Source organism: Diadema setosum, chromosome 10, assembly GCF_964275005.1.
Source record: "Diadema setosum chromosome 10, eeDiaSeto1, whole genome shotgun sequence".
NCBI classification, from domain to species: Eukaryota; Metazoa; Echinodermata; class Echinoidea; order Diadematoida; family Diadematidae; genus Diadema; species Diadema setosum.
The window spans coordinates 33,132,256-33,138,255 of record NC_092694.1 but is presented as its reverse complement, the minus strand read 5'-3'; positions in this window follow the sequence as shown (position 1 = coordinate 33,138,255).

Below are 6,000 nucleotides of genomic sequence, written 5' to 3'. Positions count from 1 at the left end.
AACCTATTCTGCGACAAAGAATAGTGGTATGGACGTTCTAGTTTATAAGACTGATGGAAGAAAATGACTGCAGTGAAAAATGAACAAAGACAAATAACATTTGGGGAGGGTACCTCCCTCGTATGTATTTTCTCTCGGTCTCTCTCTCGCCTAGCCTGCCTCACCGCTGATATTGGTTCACACACCCATACTATTTTTAGATCAACGCTGGTGTGAATTTTTTAAACACGTGCTCATACACTCTGAAGGCGTTTGTATTGCCACAGTAGCGCCGCTATATTCCACATACACACGTAAGCATACAGGCAAACGTATACACACCACCGAACTAAAACATAGTGGAATGCGTGTTCACCCAGGAAATACGCAGCCACCAAAACTTGCTACCACCGCCATTTTGTTCGGTCAATTTTTCCTTATGATGGAGTGCGGGCTGTGTCTCCGATGCGCAAGACCATTGTCATGTACAAACGTGCATTGTTACGTCATAATCACTAGCCACTGGACGGCGTACTCTTACTCGCGCGCGTACCAGGCCCAGTCTGACCGCGCCTAAGCGTGCACTCCATATAAGGAAAAATTGACCGAACAAGATGGCGACGCAACACGGTAATTTGGCTGCACGGTCTCGTGTATGTTGGGAATAGGGACACGCATTCCACTATGTTTTAGTTCGGTGATACACACAGACAAACAAACCACTACCACTATGACCACCACACATGCACAGTTTCTACATATTGTAGTATTATACTCCAAACACACACACATACACACACTTACACACACACACACACAGACACACACACACACACAACAAATCATACACATCACATATCATGCAGCTCACAATACACACACACACACACACACACATACGCATAAATTACCAGTCATACCCATCCCACCAAAGCTTAACACCGGTCTGGAGGAACCACCCCGATAGTCCAGGCGCAGCGACCCAGAAAAAATGACTTCGTTCAACCCACCCCGCAGAAAAGGTTTGACTGCATGGGGTGGTCGGTTGGACCCTATGGAACACCCCTAGGTAGTATGTGATATCAAATTGTGGTATCAATGAAATTTTACAGGCCATTTTAGTTGCGACATGACCATATTCTTCGAGGAAGCGTCTGCGCACACTAAGACTACTACACGTACCACTAAGCACTGCTACAGGCGCCAATGCCAGTGGTGCGTGTTATAGTCTTAGAGTACAAAGACTTTTTCCGCGACAAACATCGGTTTTTGCCTGCAAACTAACTTCTCACGCTAAGCTGGGGTCGGTGTAGTGTAGTTTCCAGACGTTTTTATTTCGTCTTTACTTCTCCGAGTTGAAGCAAGCCAAGTGAGAGTGCGTACCCAGCGATTGTGACGCCCGAACCGTTTTTTTTTTTTTTTGTGGCAATCATTGAGCATGCACCCTCACTCGGCTTAGCGCAATACAGCGGGCTTCTGCACAACACACAAGCTGTAACTCAGAGAAATAAAGCGAAATAAAAACAGCTAGAAATTAAGACTAGGGTCGGTAACGCTTGTCGCTATTGGGGCACTGAAAATGACAAAATTATCACAGTTTTGCATTTATTTCACGAAGGATTCATCGAAACGCCTTAAAACTATATATGTGCATGTTGCTAGAGATGTCAGCAATACAATGGGATACATTGTAAGGTATAATATTGTGCATGGTTACCATGGTAACCGGATGCCTACAGGTGATTGGTAACTCCCAAGAATATCTGGAATTTAGACAGGTTTGTTTCTTTTGCCTTTCGTGCACATCACTCATTGTAGATGAGCTCTACACTGTAAAATTAGTCTGGATAAAAAGGGAAAAGACGCCCAAGATTTTTCCCTCATTCTCTCCTCAGCATTAATATTCATTACTGCACTTTTTGAATAAAATTTACATATCATGATATTTCATTTTATTATATATATATATATATATATATATATATATATATTTTACAATAGCTAACGAACACAAAAGTACGCTTAATTCTTTGATGGATAATCCAGCGCACGTGTATATTCCTTCTTTAGAAAGGAATTTATCGGTGTTCTTGAATAAACTTCCTTTGAGAACATAAACAATCAATTGCTTTCCTCAGCTCTTTTCCTGGATTGTTTTGAATAACCATCGCTCTGTAAATACTCGAAAGAGCTACTATAGAATATTGGCTTTGCTTTCTGTATTCATCTTATTTTCAAGGGAAATTTGTGTCCATACATTATTAAAAACTATATACATATGCCTACGCTTTGAAGTCAAATTTGTGTTGAAAGTACGACGGATGCAACTTTTTCATGCATTTTACTATTCGAGAATGATATCTTTCTTTCAATGGCCGTTTATTATGCCTTTGCTTACACATTTTGCTGTAACTTGATAATGCTTCAAAAATATTCTTCACATATACCTGATGTCGTACACTTTATGCAGAAGGAAGGACATGCTTATTGAGCTTTATGAAATTATGGGCTTTAGTTTTTGAGTTATTGACAACTAAATTCTGATTGGATAATACTGGTTGCCATGGCAACAGGGAAAACTTTTTTATTGAAAATCAATAAAAAATTGTGTTTTTTTATTGCATCTATAAGATAAAAAAAAAAAACAATGTTTGCAGCAGCAGGAGGCATTTTGGGGGTTACCAGTCACCTTTAGGCATCCGGTTACCATGGTAACCATGCACAATATTATAACTTACAATGAATCCCACTGAATGGATGACATCTCTAGCAACATGTACATATATAGTTTTATGCAGTTTTGATGAATTCTTCATGAAATAAATGCAAAAACTGTGTGAGTTTGTCGTTTTCAGTGCCACAAATAGCGACAAGCGTTTACCGACCCTAGTCTTAATTTCTAGTCGTTTTTTCGTCTTTATTTCTCTGAGTTGCAGCTTATGTATTATGCAGAAGCCCGCTGTATATATTGCGCTAAGTGGAGTGAGAGCACACACCCAGTGATTGCGATTCGGCCGTCACAATCACCAGGTATGCGCTCTCACTCGGCTTGCTTGAACTCTTGAAATAAAGACGAAATAAAAACGGCTAGAAACTACACTACACCGAACCCGGCTTGGCGTGAAAAGTTAGTTTGCAGGCAAAACCTTTGTTTATCGAAGAAAAAGTATATGCGCGCTAAGACTACTACACGCAGCACTGGCACTGGCGCCTGTAGCAGTGCCAGTGGTGCGTGTAATAGTCTTGGCGTGCGCAGACTCTTTTACGTTTGTTCCAACAAATCATGATGAAAAGTGGCCAGTAAAATTCTACTGACACCATAATTTGGAACCACATACTACCTGGGGATGTTCATAGAGGTCCCATCTACCACCTTGTCTGGTCAAACCTTTTCTGCTGGGTGGGTTGAACGAACTCCTTAATTAAGCCTCTTACAGGAATTAGCGCCTTGACTACGAGCCCGGGGCTACAATCTGTGACGGGGCGACAATCCGTGTCGCAACAATTTTTTTTTGCCAACACGGATTGTCGCCTTCGAGGTCAAAAACTGGGAACTGCACAAGCGTCACGGATTGTCGCCAGGCGACAATCCGTGTAGGGGGCGACAATCCGTGCCGCCAGCGCCCGTCACGGATTGTCGCCCCAAGCAGGAGGCGACAATCAGGCGTGTAGGGGCGACAATCCGTGTCGCAACAACGTATATTACGTGATCATAGCAGTGCCGTTATAGTAGTGATTTCTGTCTCCCTTTCATTTTTCCCCTTTTTAGGGGGCATACAGGGGAAAAGATGTATAGGACCTCGTTTTATCATACAGAAGTATCATTCCTGTATAATCATGAAATGCAATTGAAGAAATGTCATTTATTTTCCATTAAGCAGTCCCACAAAGTTTGAGCTAAAGTAGTCGGAGAGAGAAAGAGGTAGACGGCGTTTCTCAGCTCAAACACAAACTTTGAGGGACTAAAGATTGAAAAGTAAATGACATTACTTCAATTTTTTTAATGTATCCACAGAAAATATGCTTCTGGTGATATTTTGAGGTCTGAAACACAATTTTACCGCTGTGTGCCTCCATAAAATGAAGAAAATGTAAGGAAGGCACAGTTCGCTCCATAGGCTCATGTGTTAAGAAGCTCGCGTAATTATTACTAACATGGCCGCCGTTGGGCTCCGTGTGGGGCTCCATGGTACACCCGTTTGCGTGCGAAATCGCGAGAGTACGCCCTCTTAGCGCGGGCTTCTATACTCCTTGGTTGTTACTATACGCACTCTCCTCACGGCCGCGGCCGGTCATACCAGGCATGCATGCCGGCCGTCCTTGTGCATGTACGTTGTACGTATGGGCTACGTACGTGCTGTTTACAGTGTTCGGCTTGTACATAAGTGTTGATGACGAACATCTTCGAATATCTTGGCCTTTTTTTTTTAATCAACTAATTCAAAGTATAAGTTCGTGACGTTTGTGGAGATGCAGCTCACTCTCTGGTATTCACAATGTAACAACATTTTTAATCTTTGTAAACACCCTTTAATAGTGCACTGCATCTCCACTACGTCTTGCGCACTCTCACTGTGCATAATTTGTATAATTATAGTATTGCAGTAATCCAATGTATCTTTAGGGAGTTAAAAAGATACCACGTATGTACGCTATGTAGCGAAAAAGCAACGACAGTTCTCTCACGTTACACCCTTTGACTACCGCACCATTAATGAATCGCTTTCTAAAAAAAGAAAAGAAAAGAAAAGAAAGAAAACTTATGATTTATAATCATACACCACAATAAATCAATTGTATCCTTCCTTATCGTTGACTGCTTGCTCTTTCTTATACATCATTGTCTGAGATTTTAGAATGATGTAAATAATGTAGTACATGTCAGCAAATAGTTAAGATGAATGCTGAAATACACATTGTTACATTCTTTGTCCTCTTTTTAAATCACTCAATCGGTAGTTCCTAAGTTCGATTCTACGTTTAGAGGCATAGGTCCTACAGCAGTGAGACTCGCTGCTCTGGAGACTCCATCTGATTTTGTTTGCATTTCATTTTAATGTATATTCTTTCCCTTATTCTTACTTTGTTATCTACCACCCAAAATATGGGAAATATTGTATGGGGGGGGGGCAAGGGGATATGCAAATTAAGACTGTAAAGCGCAGATGGTGATCAAATTAAGATTTTATAGTATTTATAGTAAGAAAAAAAAAAACAATGTGAAACGCCGCCACCATCGGCAACATGACGGAATAAAGCATAATTGAGGAAGCAATGAAAACGATGGTTTTGTGACATTATAATCGGTGGCCAAGAAGGCAAAGAAAGCAAATGGTGTGCATTAAAAGGTATATTCGTCTGTTGAGAATGAGAAGGCCGTTAAGTTGTCTCGAACACTATGGGTTTAGTGGCAACTTAACGCCCTTATCATTCTCAACTGACGAATATAGTGCACCGAATGATTACATTGACTGGGATTTGTTCTATAGAATAGGTCTCCACTTCGCCAAGGTAAACTGGTGAACTATCTTCTTTATTCTTTACCGATGTTCACACAGAAACAACGAAGAATGGATTCCAGCAACGTTTCCGATCAATACGTCGGAGTAGATCCAAGACTGTCCTCTTCAGGTGTCTGTCGGTCAGTATAAGGATGACGACATTGCACCACAAACTGCTGTATAGAAGAATTGTCGCCAAAGTATACCACCACTAAGGGGGCGAAATCCCGAAGAAAGGAACCATTATTAGGCTCACGGTCAGCGGAACCCAGTATTGGTAGAAGGAACCTGTGATGAGTAGCACGGTGATCGTTGCCTTCAAGGACTTTCTTAGCTCGCGGGCTGGTCTTTCGCGGTCTTTCACACGCCTCAAGTGCAGACGAGAAGACGTGACGGAGATATCTTTTCCCATCTTAATTATTGGGGGTTTGTTGGTCCATTTTTGGTCATCCAGGATACGATTGTCTGCCACTAGTGATAGGTCCAGCTGCCTTGGTTGCTGGTTAAGCACCTGCCGGTG